This window comes from Eupeodes corollae, chromosome 2, assembly GCF_945859685.1.
Source record: "Eupeodes corollae chromosome 2, idEupCoro1.1, whole genome shotgun sequence".
Taxonomy (NCBI): domain Eukaryota; kingdom Metazoa; phylum Arthropoda; class Insecta; order Diptera; family Syrphidae; genus Eupeodes; species Eupeodes corollae.
This window is the reverse complement of record NC_079148.1, coordinates 120,620,451-120,641,069: the sequence shown is the minus strand read 5'-3', so window position 1 is coordinate 120,641,069 and position 20,619 is coordinate 120,620,451. Positions and strand designations below refer to the sequence as shown.

The window sequence follows — 20,619 nt, the reverse complement described above, 5'->3', positions numbered from 1 at the left end:
AGGCTTTATAAATAATATGATGCAAAATGAGTTTATTACTCTTGTTGCTCATATAGTTAGCTTGATGATGATGGGAAGGATGCGGCTTGAAAAATCTTTTCTGGAATTTCTTAATGGCTCTTATATCGTTAAATTGAGACTTGAATATTTTAATCAAGGTTTTGAGTTGAGCTTTATCAAGCACAAAAGTGATAATTTGTATAAATTATATTTTAATAGCTTCCTTTAATAAATTTTGTTTAATAATCCACTTTAAAATAACAAATCTTGACACGTTCGTAACGAAAATACGTTTATACTTTATTTTTCCCAAATTTAAAGCAACTAAAATATTTAGATTATTAAGGTTTTGTAAATGTTGTTGCTTGTTTCAAATTAAGTAACAAATTTATCTTAAAACACATTTTATTAGCTTTGCAATCGTACTCGATTTTGAGTGTCTGCATATTGCAACGGATGGGTAACATTGGGCCTGGTTAAGCTTTGCACATTCGTGTAGTCCGGCTTAAAAAATAATCTCTTTACCTAATAGTACGTCCGAAATTCGACTCGAATATAGTATAAGCTGATGAGCATTCAAAGAAGTACGTGTATTACGGTTGAATTGTTTGAAGGGAGGAATGCAACTGATTTTTCACTAAAGCAATGTTTATTAGAATTGTGATAAATTAATGATAGACAAGAAACCTTCCGAAGATGTAAATTGTACTTGAGTTTCGAAAGAATAAAAGCTGTATATAACATTAGAACTAGCATCGGTGAAGAAAACTTAAATATTTAGTAAAATTAATATAGAGATAGTTTGTGATGCACATGTGTACCTAGAACTAAAAGATGTGCAGGCAATTCGATGCTACAAATGTTTACAATTTTGAGACAGCATTGAGTCTTCGAAGCTACACGGTTTTCGATTCCCTATAGGAAATTAAAGTCAAGATTAGATTTCACCATACGATGCTATTTGTAGTCCACCTCCGGAGGACAAGCAAAAAATAACGAATACTAAAAGTTCAGGATACTATAACTAGCAGTGTAACAATTACATCAATTAGAAGTTTAAGAAAAAAGATCATTTATAAAAATAAAGAAGAGTTTTGGAGACAAAACAGAGCCCTGGGGTACACCAGCGTTTATTTTGTGGATATCCCGTATATTGCATATTGTGGAACTCGTCAAACACTTATTGCATTAAAAGTTCCAAAGCTAATGAAATTGTGTAAACACATTTTTGAATTCTGGAGAAAAATAAGTTGTTTTGAAGATTACTTTTGTTAGATTATTACTCTCATGTGGGTAATAAATGTTATATGCATTTTTAGAGAAATTCTTTCGGATTTAAATAATAGCTGGTCATAAGAAAGTCTTGGTCACATTTAGATAGTATCAAAAATATTTGTATCTTTTTGTGTTATGTTATGAAATTAAAATCTTAAACACAATTTGTAAAAGCTTATTTATTTATTTATTTATTTATTTAGCTTAATACAAGCTATCATAACTTAACTTAACTTAAAACTAGCTTAACATTATTTTTTTTTTTTTTTTTTTTTTTTTTTTTTTTTTTTTTGCAATTCTTGTTATCAGTTTTCAACATTAATTCATGTGGGCCCTAAGGCCCACATCAAAGCTCTTTAATGTACAAGAACTAACAATTTTGATTTTACTTAACCTAAAATTACAGGGGACAGGGGATTCGGACTCAAAAAGGGAAAAAGTAAAGGGTATCTTTCAGATGGGATTTGGAAATGTTGAAATCGAAAACTACCATAGCAGCGTTGCAGTGACGAAGAATTCTGGACATTGGTTCAAAGTGCCCGTAATTAGTGCGGTGATGAGGGATATAGAAAAGGGAAACAGATCGCAGATTTCGAGGGTTAGTGTTAAGATGAATATCACTCAGGAGTGTCGGGGAATCTATATTGCCCATTAACAATTGGTGAGCAAACAATATATCAGCGTTTTTGCGTCTAATATATAACGGCTGCAAGCCTATCAGTTTTAGTCGATCAGCATAAGGAGGCAAGTTGGATGTATCATCCCAGGGGAGGCCACGTAAGGCAAATCGAACGAAACGTCTTTGAACATTTTCAATTCTGAGTGAATGGTTTTCATAAAAGGGAGACCATACTTGGCATGCATATTCAAGATGAGGACGGACTAGGGAAATGTAAAGCGCTTTAGTAACATAGGGGTTGGAAAATTCTTTTGACCATCTCTTAATAAAACCGAGAGATCTATTAGCTTTATTAATAATTTGGTCAAAATGGGAATGGAAATTCAGGTGTTTGTCACACATAATACCAAGATCTCTAATAGAATCGACTACGTTGACGGCGTCATTAAGGAAGTAGTATACTCTATGAGATGGAATTTGTTTGCGCGAAAAGGTCATTTGTTTACATTTACCTACATTTAACTCTAGGAAATTATGCATGCACCAAACAAAAAAGATATTAAGATCATTTTGTAAAAGTAAGGAATCAGATGGAGTAGAGATAATCTTAAAAATTTTCTTATCATCCGCAAACATTAGGATATCTGAGTTTTTTAATTTAAGACAGACATCGTTAACAGATAAGACGAAGAGAAGGGGGCCAAGGTGACTACCTTGTGGGACTCCAGAAGTTGCATGTATAGGACTGGAGACTGAGTTACGGAAAAGGACTCTATAAGTTCTATTCGCAAGATAGGAGCTTATCCAGTTTATAAATATAGATGGAAAGCCTAGAGCTCTTAGTTTGAGATAAATTATGTTATGGGATATTTTATCAAAGGCTTTGCTGTAATCAGTGTATACGACATCAACTTCTTTGCCATTCTCAAGGGCTGACAAAACTTTGGATATAAATTCAATTAAGTTAGTCGTAGTGGATCTACCTTTAAGAAAACCATGTTGAGCGGGGGAGAATAAAGGCTTGCAATGGAAATAAACGGAATCATAAACTAAGCTTTCAAAAAGTTTTGGAATGCATGAAAGTTTAGCAATAGGTCTATAATTATTAATTTCAGTTTTATTGCCTTGTTTATGAATGGGAAATATAAATGAATCTTTCCATATATGAGGAAACACACCTTGGGAAAGAGAGAGTTCAAAGAGTGCAGTAAGAGGCTTTGACAGAGAATGCATACATTTTTTTAGAACAACTGATGGGACGCCATCAGGACCAGGGCTAAAGTTTTCTTTGAGGCTTACGATTTTGGCAAGTACCATTTCTTCAGTTATTGTAAACGATGAAAGGGAGGTTTGAGTGCAACCATCTAAATAACTAAAGTAGTGTGGATCAGGATCATGCAGATGTTCAGTATACGATTTGCTAAAGTAATTAGCAAATAGATTTGATATGGTTGTTGGATCAGAGGAGATTATGTTGGAGAAACTCATTGAAGGTGGAAACCCATCAGATTTTCGTTTGACATTTATAAACTTGAAAAATTTCCTTGCATCAGAAAGAAGGTTATTTTCCATTTGGTTAAGATATTGGTTATAAAGGGATTCCCTTAATTCAGAGAAAGAATTATAGGCGAGAAGATAGTTGTTGTGATCAGTATCAGATTTGGACTGTAAAAAGATCTTCCAAAGCTTGTTACGGGTATTTCTTAGGCTACGGAGCTCTCTGTTATACCAAGGGGGAGCAGAGGTGAAATCTTTTCTACGAGAGAACGGTACTGATTCTTCAATACAGTACGAAAGAATCAAATAAAACCAATTTGTAAGGGACTCAACTGTTAATTGGAGGGATCTTAATTCAAAATCGGCTGAGCTAAGAAGATTGTTAAGTTTGGAGAAATCAGCCCTACGAAAATCATAACAGTAATTTTCCATTTCAAAAAAGTTGTCTTCAAATTCAATGGGGAAGGAGAGATTAAGGGGTGGATGATAGCGATCCAAGGTTGAGAGAAGATGAGGGCTCGGGGAGACAACACAGTTATCGCAATCAGATGAGAATATGAGATCGAGGTGTCTCCCCATAAAGTTTCCTACTCCATTTAGTTGAAAAAGACCACAATCAGACAGACGATCAATGAACAGCGATTCAGATTCAGAAGAGATGTTAGTTGGAAAGAAGGATGTCTGATCATCTGAGGTGGACCAATTGAGATGGGGAAGATTAAAGTCACCTAGAACGATGATTAAATCATTAGGTTGCACTAGTTCAAGCAGATAATCAATGGCATTAACAGCGGCTTGGTATGCTTTAATTTGTTGGGCTGGCCGAATGTAACAACAAAGGACAAAAAGACAAAACTTAGGGAGTGTAACCTTAGCTGATACACCTTCAAATTCGATTGAAGTGGGAATACAGAGTAATGAACTTTCAAAATTATTAGCGATAGCTAAAAGCACACCACGACCGTGTGTATTACTCGCACATTCCACGACATCCATTCGATAGATGGAAAAGTCGTTAGTGAAGAGTTCAGTACTAAGGATATCAGGTGTGAGGTTGGTTTCGGTAAGGGCAAAGATGTCATAAGGAAGGTTTTGGGAGTTGTTAAAGACGGCAGAAGTTTTAGACCTTAACCCTCTTACATTTTGATAGTAAAGGCTAAGACATTTAGGTTTAGTGGTCTTTAGGTTAGGAGCGATAGTATTTCTTCATATCTGCACGGGATTTTTGGATATGAGATAGTCGTTTTGAAGAGATAAAAGACGCAAAAGAGGTAAGGTCTTCTCTCACTTTTTGAGGAGAAATTTCAAGGCCATCATGAAATTTCAAGAAAATTTAGATCTAGATGAGATTAAAAATTTAACTTATAACGAGAAAAATCATGAAACTTACACAAGACTCAGTTACATATCCGATAGCGAAGCGATATTAATATGATACCATTTTTTGATTTTGACAAAACTAAGACGAGACTATCTTAAGTTTCGTTGGGAATTTCAGTCCTAAACTAAATGACATTATGTCACTTTCACAACAATATGTCAAAAACAACAATTTTTGGAAAATCGTTCAAGAGTAATTCTTGTTATGAAACAGCTTTTCAAATGAGCCCCCTTCATTCCTGACACTAAGTGTTCTAAGTTTGTATTCAGTTATAGAAATACGTGTGCTCAGAACTTACCAAAAAATAGCACATTTAAAAATTCTTGCGTTTTTTTAAATTGTCATGTTAAAACATTTCCAGGAGACACCAAAAAGGTGTAACATCGTCAAATGCTCTCAAAAGGCAATTAGCTGTTGGAAGTTTGCAAAAGTTATAAAAATATGGCAAATCGTTAAAATTTAATTTAAAAAACGCAATATAAAAGTCAACGATCGTTATTGTGCTATAAAAATGAAAAGAAATCATCAAAATTCGACTTCATTAACCTTATTCAATCATTTAGCATCTTCTGTTAACCACCAAAATAAAAAGTTTCAAATTTTACAACGAATTATAATTTTTTATTTCTCATTTGTTTGTTCCTTCATTATTTCAAAAATAATAATTAATAAAAATATTAAATCCCAAATAAAGTGTGATTTCTTTTGTTTATTTATATAATTAATCTTCTTAGGGAGATGAAAATTATGTATATTAATTTAACTAATCATTTGTATGTTAACTGTTAAACAAACATTCAATATTTTGTTTTTAATGATCGTGATTAAGAAAAAAACGATCTTACCTATAACCAGCTTAAGATGTTAAATTATTTTCTTTTTAACTTTTGATCATACAACAAGTTTGATAAATGCTGATCCGAATATTAATGAATTAACATAATCATTAAAGGAAACATAGTTTAGATATTTTCTCTTTATTTTCAATTGTATAGGGAAATTTATCAATATTTGAAAGATATTAATTTTTGTACGCCGAGATACTGAGAAGGAAAGTGGAAAACCTATTTCCGGTGAAAATAGGTATAATAAATGCAACCTACTGTATAATCCGATTTTTTTTGTTTTCGAAAAATTTGAAACAGTTTTCAGTCACAAGTATAAGAACAAAAAAACTGGGTATCAAGTGTCATAAAATTATTGTTCAAGGTGGTGATGGTGCAGTCTAAACATGCGGCGCTATGTGATCTAAAGGAAAATACACAATTTTAAGTATTTGGGTAGGGTCAACATTGAATTCGTATATTTTACACTTTTAGTTTTTAATGTTCAGGTAGAATACAATTTTTATTACCTACTTCCCTTTTTCACAGAGTTCATTCACACGCATTTTAATTGCTGATGATACCTGCCAACCTGAATGGAAAGTGATATTTTTAAGTTTTATTATGTGAAATACCTTTTTTCAAAAGTATTATTTTCAAGGATCATATATTTCGTATATACATATGTATGTTTACGGAAAAGTACATCAGTAGTACTCGTATTTCCGATTCCTTTTTTTAATTTAATTTCTGATTGTGGGTTTTCTACATAATTAACAAAAAAACAACGCATAGTCTATGATGGGGAATTTTGAGGGAGAAAAAGATTAAAAAGAAAAATAAATAAATAGCTTTTTTAAAAAAAATTTAAACTTTATCTACTTGAAAAAATCGATTTATAATTTTTATATTAAAGCAAATTCGAAAAATGTATTCAAATAACTTTTGGTGAAAAATGTCGTTAAGATCAAGTTAATAACTAAGAAAAAAGTCCAAAGTTTTTGAAAATAGAAAAAAAGTTAATAGGAAAATTTGGTATTTAACGTTGCTCTCAGGGTGCATTAAGTCATCAGGAATACATTTTTGTTCTTGTATTTTATGGTGCAAAATTATGAATTTTAATCCTGGCTCAGTTTAAATAATTGCTTTCAATTGAATTATTAAGATTATCAGTGACAAACAAAAATCACTTTTTCAATTCAGGTTATGAGGTATCACCTTGAAAAAATTAGAAAATATAGCATTATATTAGATTATTTGATCAGTTGCATATTCATAGACTAGTTTTATTGAATGAAATGTATGATAATTTTTCAAATCTGTTGGCATATTTGCTCAGTAATAATTTACTTTTATAAAAATCCTGATTGATCTAATATTACATATATTTTGAACCTCTTTAAAGCTATTTAAAAACATTTTGTGTTAACAAAAGGGTATCGAATAATGTTCTTTAAATATTATAAACGTGCATTTTTCTCCTTTCAACCCCTCTCTCCCTTTCCTAGTGCTCACACTGTGTCTACATAATAAGGGTAATATATCCCTTGAGTGTGCGCTTATTATAAAAAAAAGAGAAATAATAGCTAAAAATGGAAGTTTTGAATCAAAGTTCAAAAATGTATTTTTCTAAGCCACGAAAGCATAAAACTCAAAGTTTATAAAACGGCTATCATATCCAATGACAATTTTTGGGGATAAATCAAAATCATCATACATTTTTTTATTCATAACTATATTTCGTTCAAAAAAATCGAATCATCGATTGTTTACATCTTAAAGTTGTGAATTTGAAAAATCTATATCTGAAAATTCTCATTTTCGAACAAAAACTTTTATACAGCCCACATTTTGTTTTTTTTATTGTGCATCAAAAAAAATTCATATAAAACACAAGACTAGGTCGCATGAACCTGTATCCAACGATTATATTTCAAAATAATGCCTATATTTTAAGACTTAAAAATATACATTATGTAAGTAAATCTTCAAAAATATAAATGCCATTTAATTTTTTTTTAATTAAGTTTTAATCTATAAATTTTTTTAATTTTTTTTTAGGTTATACCTACATTTGAATTTCATTAAAAATATTGTTTTAACAAATCAAAAAGTTTGACGTTTGGGTTTTTCTTAAATGGATTCATTATTTCCTGTGCTGATTTTGAACAAAATGAAACTTCTATAGTTCGTACCCTTGTGTTTCTGGGAAAATTCTAGTTTTTGAATTTTGAATAGCATTTTATGTGGGGACTATAGCTATATTTACACTAAAAAAATTAAAAAAAAAACTAAGGAGAATCTACATAAAACATTAATTTAAAATTTTTAACTTAGCAGATCCAATAATTTGGATTGCAGCGAAGAGGATTGACAGACAGACACGCGGATGGAATCCCCGGGACCATCTTTTTGAGATCTTTACTATTATGATGCCATATTTGCATAAAAGCTTCAATTATAAATTCTTTAAGAACACAATAATTGGCATTATAAAAAAATTGACAAATTGAAACGTCTTTTCAAGACTCTTGAAATGATTTATATATTTATAACCTTAATTTATAGGAATAATAGAAGAATGGCAACTAAATAGGATTTAAATCTCAGAACAATTTTTAATCATTTCTCATATTTAAAAAAAAAATTCCCTACAAATATAGATTCATTGTATTCCCAACAAAAAATACATTTGGTGCGAACCTTATATACAAATGTACCTCCATGAAAGATCATCGTATTATGACACAAACTCTTTTTCAAACGTAAACATATTACTAATGTAAAACGGAGAAAGATTTAAACTCAAAATCAAGTAATTTTTTTTTCTAAAAATACATAATTTTACATCTTAGACTTTCAATAACAAATTGAATAAAGACATAAACTCATGAAAAATACAATTTTTTTCAAAAAAGTTTTAAACTAAAGTTTCAATTCAAAAATAATTCCTTGAACTTAAAAGTACTCTTAAAATGTATTTTTCAATGGGTTTTTGCCTTCAAACAGACACGTAGTACAAATACTCCATTAACTAGGTTAATTGGGTTGGCAAAATTTAAATATCATTTTGATGCAGGTAAAACTAAATATCAACAACTAGGTAATTAAGATACATTCAAAATGCCTAACAAAAATATAGTACAAGTTCATATAAGTAAATACGTATTAGAAGCTATAGAAAGCTTTTAATTCTTCCAACTTGTCTGTTGGTAGGTAAATGAAATCTATACCTACTTTAAGTCAATAAAAGATAACACATTATTATCAAAAAAACATCGCTGAATAAAATAGCAAAATACCTTTGTTAATAAATAAACAAACTTATCTAATCACATATTTTTCATCAAAATCATTTAAACGCGAACACATAAATAGACGTTCATAATACAAAAGAATGAAAAAACCTCAAAGTCAACAAAATATTAAATTCCAAACTCTAAAATTCATTGTCAGAAAGTTCTTTTTTTATCAAAAATTAAAATTATGTTTTAACGAATTAGAAACCAAATTTGGCTCTGCATTATGTATAGGTAGGTATTTTCCTAATAAGTGTCAATTAGTGGTTAAAAATTGTGGGTGAGCTTTTTCCTCTAACCAGGCACTTCTAGTTGAACAAAATTTTAACACCCATCTAGCATGTGTAGATTGATACTAAAATCCCACACCTTATAGCCTGTGTAATCTAAGAAATCGATACTAAGTGCAACCCCCATCACTGTTTGCTTTAAAAATACGTCAATATTTCAATGTTATTATTTTTTACCTATCAAAGTGTAGAAAGAGTACAGAAAACCTTTTTTGCAATTCGACATAATTGTGGTAATTTTAATTTTTTTTTAATAAATTTAAACAAACTTCAACTCACCATAGAAACAGTTTGATTTCAATCAAATTTACCGCAAACTATTTGTGAATAGGTAAATTAAAAAAAAAGAATACAATTTGAAAAATTGTCGGTTAGGTAATCCTGTTTTGATTTCTATTTGCTTGTTTTTTTTTTGTTGTATAAAATTCCACAGCTCTTTTGTAAGAAACTTTTTCACATTTTTTTTTTCACTTAAGTAAATTTTGCACAAAATTTATTTCAATCATCAACCGATAAATCATAGGTAGGTATCTACACAATTAATATTCATGAAGATCGGTGTAAGAAATATTTTATATCTTTGAAAAGACCATGACAAACTCGCACACATAAGATCCACAAACGTTTACGATCCGGGTACCTGATGATAAATAGGTTCCAATAATAATACAAAATTATTTAGGCACACGAAAAAAAAAACAACATGTGTTTTGACAAAATGTACACAATTAAGCCTTTTCTTTTTCACGTATGTTATTTTGTTTATACGTTTGATTTATATTCCAATGTAATTCCACCCTTAATTCAAAACATCAGCAGACAACAACAGAAAAACAAAATTAGTAGCAAATTAAGCACAAGTTCATTCAACCGAATATTTTATAAATTTTTTATATGTTGATATTTTTTTCTCATCAAAAATCTTCATCAGACAAAAACAAAAAAATGCTAAAATATTTTTTTGTGGTTGTCACTTATAATTCTGCGGCTTGAGGTGCCAAACCAGAGTCACCACTAGCACAACCCACCACACATACCTTGGGTTGGGAGTCTTATTTTATTGATCAAATTCTCTTCGTCTACACTTTACTCAATTTTTCGCCGCCGTCATTTATTTATTTAAATAAAAACAAAAAATATACTACACATATGTATCTACTGTATCTACGAAAAAAGCCCCCGACCGTCCACATCGCATTCAAATTTGCAGGCGAACTTCAAAAACACGTTGATAGAAAAAAAATTCGCAAACACGTCTTGCGTCTACAACTCTGCAATGTAAACCTTACAAAGAAGACTCGAATAAGCCACCCTTCACGTCCTCGAGACTCCGAATTAGTGTTGTGCCACTAAAAACAAAAACAAGAAATTGACCACCTCAAAGAAAGTAACACTAGATTATTCCCTTAAAGAAAAAAAACACGAACTTCCAAAGACCATAATAGCTAAACTATCCGTGCGAACCGACAACCATCGAATAACTAAACCAGTGGTTGGTGGCAAAAGCTGGCTAGAGCGGATGCATCATATATAAATGACAACGAGAACGATACCAAACACCAATGTACGATAAGAGAGTGGAACGATTTTGGTAAGAGTTTTTTTTTTTTTTAACCAAAAGTCTATGAGGAAAGGTAAAGTTAAGGTAAGGTACTCCACTCTCTTACCATAAGTAAATTACTTTGGTCTTCTTCTTCTGTCCAGCTCCAGAATCAGGTGAGGTGATGGATCTGATGGATTTGAATGTGGGGCTTATTTTCTGGACTTTAACTCTCTTGATTTTCATTCTGATGGAGCTAAAAGATAGAAGAGAGCGATATTCGTGAATATGCTCTGTGTGGAACGTGTGTGTCTCCCACGACACAACAAGACACGAAAAATAACACCGGCACACAGGAGAGTTTTCAATATGACACAATTCACTTCAGTAATGGAAGGCGAACATTTTAAGAGGGCTACATATTAAGAGATCATAAAATTTAAATTTCTTCTGCTTTTGATATTAGAGGCTTAAGTTCCATTTATGAACTCAAATCCTCGTTTATCAGTGTAGATACTTTTTTGGAAAAATAGAACTTTTTTTCTCAGTTTGGACATTTTTGTTCCAATTATTTTGAAAATTAATTCACTGAACACCAAATTACTAACTGAGTGGATTTTAATTGTCATATTGGTCACTAAGCCTAGAAATGTCTAGCTTTTTAATTAAGACTGACACTTAGTTTAAGCACCTTGAAAACAAAATTTCAGTGCCAATAAATCGAAATTATTGTAAAATTAGTGTAGCCACTTAACTGGCCCTTAAAATTCCCACTAAACCTTAGTCTTCCATGTTGATGACTACTCATTTATTGATCCAACATGTTTAAATGGGTTTAAGGTTTATTATTATTATAATTTTTTGATCATAGTTATGTTTGATTTATAATTCAAAAATTACGCAATTGAAGTATATCCAAACATTTGCAGCCTAAAGCCTTACGATTGCCACAAACCATTGAGCCAAACGACTCGTCAAGGTAATTTGACAGGTATGATTTGACTTTATGGAGTCATATGCAGATATTTGAATTTTAGAAATGTTGAAAGTTCAATTGATTCAGACGACCATTAATTTGCTCGACCGAGACCTTTAGATTTTTAAAAACGACGTAGTATAAGAGGATGTTTTCTGAATTCATTTTATGACGTGTCCTGAGTTTCTCTCGGCGTGTGTAAGTTGTTTTTTTATGGATCTTGATACGTCAAAGAACTATTGCAAGTTACTAAAAAAAACTTGAACTTGGATCCATACACATCAAATCGACCATTTTGATCATGACAAACAAACTAACTGCCACTGTCAATTGTTTCATCCGTCAATGGTTATCGTATTTCACCTAAAAGTGTCAATTTTTTATACCAGATAGCATTAGTGTCTTAAAAATACATGTTTAACTTGAAGGCCGGTCAATGTGAAAATCCGCTCCTGTAGAATTCATCAATTTGAAGAAAAAAAAGATAACAAAATGTAAAGTGCTGTGTGTATCTGAATCTGAATTGGTATGTCGACAAAATCGACGACGAAGACGTGTGCCCAGGTAAAGCGACTGAACTAAGATTGAGAATAAACCACCACCACTGACTGGCCGCTCCGGTCTTTCGTCGCCGGTTGCACCCAACACCACCGACACCATGCTTCACAATCATCTCTTGGTAAGGTAGGTATGGCGAGTATAATATCTACCTGTTTGAATATTTAGCTCTAGCTAAGGTAAACTCTATATCTTGTTCGCTTTACATTCGTGGGTAGAACATCGATTCGTTACACTAAAATGCATTTAAGGCGAATGCATCCGTCGAACGCATCGTTTACAATTTATTTATTTTCGAATTTTTCTCGTTCATCTGTAATTCCGGAGTTCTACAATATAATATATTTTAGCAAAGGTATTGCTGTAGCTTGTAATTCGTAGGTTACCTGGGTATGTAGACATAAACCAAGAAAAATAAGATAAAACAAAAAAAGATCAAAATAGAGTTTAAGAGGACGAAGTCCAAAAAGAAGCGAACTAAAGTATATCGAGTTTCTATAAAACAAAATTAAAAAAAAAGAAAATGAAACTTCTTGGATAGTGGTTAAAGCGACGACGATGTTAAAACCGTCATCGTCATCAGGAGTCAGGACAAGGAGGAACTGACCAAACAAGTTGTTGTGGAACGTATTTATGTATATAGATATATTCTTTTATTTTGACATTGCAATTCTTCGATTTGGAAATGAAGTAAAAAAAAATAAATATTAGGTTGAGACGGGAGTTAAAAGTAGGTATAGGTGTATTTTTTATTTTCTCTTAGATTCTCTTTAAAAGAGAAACAAATAAATGCAGGTGTGTGTGATAGATACATTTACGTGGACCATTAGACAATTTTTAATTTGAAAGAGAAAAATGAATTGCACTGTTACTTGTCGTTAGAATTCTCATAGATATCAAAGAACATAACTGTTAATATACATTTTTAACGTATATACAGCGCAGATAAACTTTGTTTCTTAAAGCAAATAATCAGATATGTCATTATTTTGACAATTGCTGCCAATTAGCAGCCATTTCACTACAAAATTGACAGGTCACACAGTTTCCAGATTTTGTTTGCGTTTTATTATCGAAAATGAACCATATAGGTACACCTATAACAACAGTAAATTGTTATCCTGGTTTCTATCTGGGCTATTTGAAGTTGCATGAAAAATGACAGATAATGTTTGAATTGTTAACAAACAGGGATGTGTGAAAGTTTTATATCTTGGATCTACATCGTTTTATTTTGGCAGGATAACCAGTCTGGGTAACTGACGATAACCAACAGAAGCTTTAATCCTCAAATTTAGAATTTTCAATGTAAGATGAAATATGAAATTATAACAATTGTCTAACAACTGCTGACAGTGAAGTTTCTAGTATCACAAAGTATGTATGTCTGTTGATAACGGAACTTTTAAAGAAAGTCAACAAATACAACAAACTAAATTAATTTTTAATTAAAAAACAAGATTATGGGTGCATGGTGGCGTATACGTAATATTTGTTTATATTTTCTCTTTTCAATATAATTATGTTAATCTTGATATTTAAAAGCAAACTTAATTAATAATGGACTCAAGCCATCTTAAGGAAATACTTTGTCGATAAATTAAAACTGCCTAAAAAGCCATTTAGCAGATAATTTTCACCATACAAACAAGAATTTTAAATATTGAGTGATGTTGGATTATTTTGTTAAGGCAAATTTTTGTTTGCAAGTATTGCTTTTTTAATTTTCAAATATTTTCAGATACTATATAAGAATAAATTGTTGTTTATAGTTTGTTGGCTTTCAATAATAAAAGTTAAAAACTGAAAATGTTTACATCGAATTTCTCACGACAGAACAGAAAAATTTGTAAAAAAAAACATTTATGGTCATTTTTTGGCCCTTATATGAAACTAAAAACGTATAATGGAAGAATTTTTCAAAACGGTCAACTTTTAAGGAAAATGTAAATCTAACCCTTTTTAAGGTTTGAATCCATATAACCTGATCATATCATGTTTGTTTATATATGTATGTAAATAAAACTAAGCTTTTTTAAAAGTTTTGAAATTTTTTGACATTTTGCAAATCTGCAAAATTTGATAGCAAAGTTATTGTTTGCTAGAGTTTTCGAAATTTACTTTAAGTTTGATAGCAAAAATTCTACAAATCATTGTAGAATCTAAAAAACTGTTTTAAACTAGATATTGTTTGCATTCATAAGTGTATTAAATTATAGAATTTATTTATTTATATTTTTAATATAAGAAATTTTTAGTTATTTAAATAATTTTTTATATTTTAGACTTTTTTATTTAGTTTTCATTAATTCAACATTTTAATTTTAGAAGTATAATATCTTAGTTCGTTGCTCTTCAGATTAAGACAGTTAAACATTTAAGTTTGAAATTATTTAAGAGTAACAAAAGAAGAGAAAAAGCCGGCTATCGATATTTAAAAAAAAACATACGTACAATTTTTGGCATCATGCGTCAAACTCAAGACTCAAAGTTAAGTTTCTCTTTAAACAAAATCCCATATTATATGACAACACCAACAACAAAAATAGTTTAAGTTTTCATTTTTTTTACTGAGGTTAATTGGTAAACAAAGAGCACTAAATGCATCCCAGGTGATGGCAGTTAATTTTATATCCATTTGTTATGTGCTTTATTTTTATTTATTTTATTTTTGTTGTTTTTTTTTTTTTTTTTTTTTAACGGACGAGTTTAAATAAAAACAATAAAGGCAAGTTATGGGGTTGTTCAAAAGTTTTGTGTTCATTTTTTTAGGTTCTTACCATTCCTGCTTTAATTGTGAATACAAATTTGTAAAATTACAAATTGTATTTTAAGTATAACCAATTTCACTGGAAAAGTGTAAAATGTTTTTGTTTAAAACGTTTCTTTTTCACAAAAGTTGAAGAACGTCTCATTACCTAACTTAATTAGAATCCGAATGTCAGGGCACACTATAAAATGTTGAATACAAGACAATAGTCAGTTTTAAGTTAAAAAGTAAAGTTATTAGTTCATTTTAGCCCAAAATTGTGTAATAGAGAAGTAAAATTAGTTTTGTAAGCTTCGAAATATATAAGACCTTTTATTTTACCTTCTTCTTTTGTAATCTACGTTTTAATTTTTTTTAACTTCATTTGTTACCAGCAACTAATTGTAATGCAACATTTCATAACGCTTTCAGTGTTTTTTGTTCAGTTCTCTAAAATATCACGCCTATTATATTACTGAATGCGCTTAATATTAATTAGTTTTGAAATTAAATTGCCCCTATAACATTTCATATGATAAACTTATGTTTAAAATGTTTTAGGACGTTACATAAATCTTTTTATTGATACAAAATATGACTATCAATCAAAAAATACCAAGGGAATAGAACACCCTACAATTTTCGAAAAATCGATTTTTTTATATCCTAAATTGTTTTCTATAGTATCTCAAATATGATATTTTTAATACAGTTACGTTTCTGTATTTCCGATATAAAATCTCCAAAAACCCTAGTTTATTCAGCCTCTACGATGGCCATAAACTTCGGCAAGCACATGCGATTGCTCATCATCCTTAGAGCACATCTTGAGACAAAAGATACAAAAAAATCCCTAAAGATTGCGAGAAATTCATTAACGATTTCCAGGCAACTATTAGGTACACAAAATACGTGTGATCCAGCAGACCTTGCCTTCCTTCTTTAACTTACCCGCCCAACTCAACTCATCTCCTCATCCTCATCTAAAGTATATGCACTTATACAAACCTTGTGAGTCTGTTTGGACTGCGCTGCGCGATGATCGCATATCAAGCGTGTGATGTGTGATGTGTATGACTTTTGGTTGCATCGAAAGTATAATATTTGAACAGGTGATTGGCGTGAAACTTGTGATAGGCCCTCTTTTCTTATATTCCACGTAATAGTCGATAATTGGAATTTTATAGATTCGACAATGTTTCACGTCTTTGGCTCCCTCACCTCATCAGGTAACCGTGCGTCGTCGTAGTCGTCATCTATGCAGACGTTGCGATCGACATCATCGACGAGTGTATCAGGTTGGCAAGTCCAAGTCAAGACCTGATTCACTTTTTCAAACCAATTTCGATGCCATATCGACCATCGACTATGGAGCATGGAAGAAACATTATAGTGTTGTAGAGCACTATCGCTCGTACCTTGTTTGCATCTTAAGTGGGTGTTTCACTGTTACCGTCCGTCGTCGTCGTCCGTGCGTCTGTCCGTTTGTCCATCCATCCATGTCGGGGGTGCTATACGGATCTACTCGTATATAAGACAATATAGTATTGAACCTGGGTGGAGGAGGCCGTAAAATCCATGTAGTGAGTCTTTTTATTTTATTAAATTCCAGGTGCAATCGATGTTATATCTTTCAACCCACGGTAATGATGTGATGTCGAAGTAGTATTCGAAGTTAAAGTAGAAGTCGATGTCATGAAAAAAACAAAGAACTTCTAAACACATTGTAGTCTTAGCGTCGTTGTCAGTGTGACGAATGAGTCAGAATAATATATTTTTTTTTACTTTAAATTAGTCACCTAGCTGGCTACCTTTTTTCCTTGAAAGGGAAGGGAAGGGGGGAAGAAGTCTAACAAGATCTTTTGTGGAAGAGATTTGCATTCAACGACAACAATGACGCTACAACGACGCACGGTTCAAGATAGTATTGTACTATTTTGTTGTTAGTGGTGGTTTTTCTTATTTGTTTACAGTTATTTTTAGGAAGTTTTTGAGTTTATTTTATTTTTTTCAGGTCAAAAACAACTTTAGAACTTGTATCAATTAAACATGGTTATGCAAGTTTCTCGCGGTTATAAAGTGTGAATCATATAAAATAGAACGTCTGCTTATAGTCTGCGCGTCTTTGCACAGGCGCAGACTATAGATAGTACATTCACCTGTCTTAAAATTAATTGCCAAGGGGTTGTTTAGTTTAGTTTAGTTTTTTTTAAGTGAGCATAAAAAAGTAAATGTGTACTTTGTTGAATGAATTTAATTTGTACAGAGATTTTTTAGGTACTTTTTGGTTTGTAGCGAGACAAAAGCTAAATAAACTCTTTGAAGTATAATTGTTGGTATACTACATGATGAATTTTCGATTCACGCTGATAATGTAATTCTGATGAATTAATGACGGTAGTAATTTATTTTTGGTATATTTATTCATTTTAATGAGTTGTTTGTAATCGATCATGTATGCAAAGCACATACAAACGTGTCGTTAAGATGGATTAAAGATTTTGTTTCGATATAAACTTTTATTTTTTTAAACTTCGGCATAATGCGAATTAATGGATTCAGATCTCAAGAGATTAAAATTTGGCAGTATGGGGGCGCAATTAAAAAAAAAATAATGTGATCAATGCAACGTTGTCAGTTCATTTAAATTTTGTTTACATTGTTAAGCCTTGAGATTCAATCTCATTTATGGTTTAAACAATTGTTGAGTTGATGAGTAATGGTTTTCACTTTTCAAAATAATGTAAGTGAGTAAAATGTATAAGGTCAAAAACAACAAAATACGGAGTGAAATAATTTTGAGCAGTTACATATAAAATATCAAAATCCATATTCTTCAAATCATAATAAATAAACTCCAACAGCGAAGTAATTTTTTGAAAATATGACATTTTAAATATTAAAAACTTTACAACTTATTTTGTGATATAAGGAAATAAAATTTTATATCATATTTTTAAGATAAACTTTATAATTTGACAGTTGTTTCACTACATTTTCTCAGGAAGGTTTCTCACTTAAGGTGATACTAATCTTCCTTCATACAACACTGATTTGGATGGCATTGGAACCTTGGAGTTCTCCAGGACAATCTACCGTCAACCATGTTGATGCTTCCAGCATTTCGGATGTCCGAAATTTCCCAAGAGCTAATATCGATTCAGATCACTGCCTCTATGTAGCCAAGGTAGCACTTCGGGTTTACAGAGAGAAGATACAACGTCGAACGGCTACAATTGCAAGAGAGTCACAAGTAACCTCTCTCAAAGTTATCTGCTGCCACCACAATGTATCGAGAACCAGTGTCAACATTGCCAAGATGCAATCAGAGAAGCCGCCTCTGACGTTCTGGGTTTCAAGCTCTGATTGATGGGGAATGTCGGTAGGCAAATGCAGCGGAAAAACAGGCATACGCAAAGCGGCGGTTAAAAAAAAGGCCATGGGCTTTAAATCACATATGATCTCGGTGATCAATTTTCTCTCCAAAAAACAACGCGATTAACAATATCAATAAGTTTTGAGCTATGTGTCGTTCCATTTTTAGTAATGGAGCATTTTTTGGTCTAAAATCGTTATTTCAATCTTTTAATCTTTTGGTACTAGTTCATTTTTAATAAAAATGGTGCATCTATAAACTTCCTAAAAGTGACAGTTAGCAAAAGAACCGCTATCTTCAGGGAGGACCTTTTAGCTTAAATTGTTATAAGCTCCGAAGTCTTATGGATTTAACAAACTACTGAAAATTTAATTAGTTTTTCTTTGTCATTTTAATTATATTAAAATGTTAAAAGATATTAAAATGGTTAAAATCGTTTAAAATCAGAGACTCATCTTTTTTTAACTAAGTAAATTAAGTTTAATAAATCGTTTCAAATTCGGTTGTCTATAATTGTTATTGTAATCAATCCAATTTGTCGCATTGAAAATGTTGACATTTCTCGACAATTCAAGGTCCCTATAATCTAAACAGAAGATTTTTAGAAAGGCGTTTGTGAGAGCGCGTGTAGGTGACAGGCATGATGGGAAGTTATCAGAATGGCTTGCATCCCAGCCTCTTTTTTTAAATAGTTTATTACAATATTTAGTTTCTTAAAATATGTATTGAAAGAACTGCATTTAGATCAGCAAGCTTCCGTTCAATATAATTTTTAGTACATATGAATCCGTTTGTTAACATATCCAAAGCATACCCAATTAATAATTTGTTGAACTCTAAACACCTGCCTAAGTTAACCTTGATCTTAATTGAAGCACAATTGAAATTTGTTTCTACACATTATGTATAAAATAATAAATCAAAAACTGTTACGAATTTTCTACCAAAGTTGTTCTACGAAATTTTTAACCAAAAACCCAAATACTTTTGAACAGATTGTTATTTTTTGCGTGAGTGCACACACTGCAAAATCAACTTGTTTGTTACAAACGTGACACAAAAGACACAACTCCCCGCAGTTTCCATTTGTGTGTTAACACAGCGTGGGTTTTGAATAGTTATTTTATTTTAGGTATAATAATTTTAATTGATTGTGTTCCGTTTGTTTTCTGACAAGTGAGTTGAGTATTTATACAACTTGCATTTTTAAGTCCTTGAAAACAAATGAAAATTAAATAAAAACGTTTCACAGGTAATAACAAAAGCTTTATTCAACGCCTGTTTTTCACGGGACAAACATTATTCAAGTGAAACAGAACATCATAGACTAACTTTATAAGAAGTTTAAAAAGTCAAGAAATAAGCAGGTTAATTAATTACTGATGCCTTAAGAAGTGTGAATGGCTCATTATTTTTAAAAATAAGAACGATAACATAGACTTAAATATACTTTTCTTCTATTTAACAATTTGTATATTTCAAAAATGAAAAAAAATGCAATAAATGAAGTCGTTGTTTTTTTTTCGTCTGTCTTTGTTGTGCTATTCATATTTTTGTTGTAACTAAAAATTTAGGTCACGCATAAGATAAATATCTAACGGATACAAATGCACATGTGATGCTGGATGTTTCTAAGCTCTATGTATCTTTTTTTCATATAATTTGTTACCTAGAGAAACAGCATAAAGCTTTTTTGTCCAATCCCCTGGATGTTTGCCAAATAATGTGTGACACCCGCCCAATCTACATACACTACACACAATATTAGATATTCTCTCTTCTATAAGCATTTTTCAGTTTTGTTTGTTTGTTTGTTTATTAATGTTTTGTTTTCTTCGTTTTTCAGTAAAGATATCAGCTGCATGAAATTATAGCGCAACACCCACACAGGATCTTATAAAGTAGGTACCTTACAAATATCTGCATCAGGCTTGGTTCCGCCACACTAAAAATTCAAACTCAAACGAATATAGATGTTCAACACAGCCACCACCGCCCGTTCGCCGTGTTGTGTGTCACACATTCAACATAGCTTCGTTTCGTATAGTCTTTTGATCTGTGATTATTTGAGATCTGGGACATGGGAGAGCATAGGACAGGCGAGAGATCTTTTGCAATTTTGACTGTGACTGATGCTGAAGCTAGTGACTAATCGTTAAGTGCAAAATATGCATTAAATAGATAAATAATTTTTCAAGATTCTTTTTTTTATTTTTAATCAACCGACAAAAAGAT

The 20,619-nt window shown here is 31.2% G+C and overlaps 1 protein-coding gene across 7 annotated transcripts in view; it reads right to left on the bottom strand.

The window, feature by feature from the left end:
• LOC129947470 (FH1/FH2 domain-containing protein 3) overlaps nucleotides 1–20,619 on the bottom strand; it is a 136,834-nt gene that overhangs the window by 78,042 nt on the left and 38,173 nt on the right. The window contains exons 1-2 of one of the 7 annotated variants that reach the window (XM_056058036.1): nucleotides 10,223–10,661; nucleotides 9,465–9,983 (exon numbers count right to left, since the gene is read on the bottom strand). The exons of 3 other annotated variants lie outside the window; for them this stretch is intronic. The gene's annotated coding sequence lies outside the window, so the exon portion shown is untranslated. Of the gene's footprint in view, nucleotides 1–9,464; nucleotides 10,662–20,619 lie in introns of those variants that run through there. 3 more of the 7 variants (XM_056058037.1, XM_056058039.1, XM_056058038.1) reach the window with 3 other exon arrangements.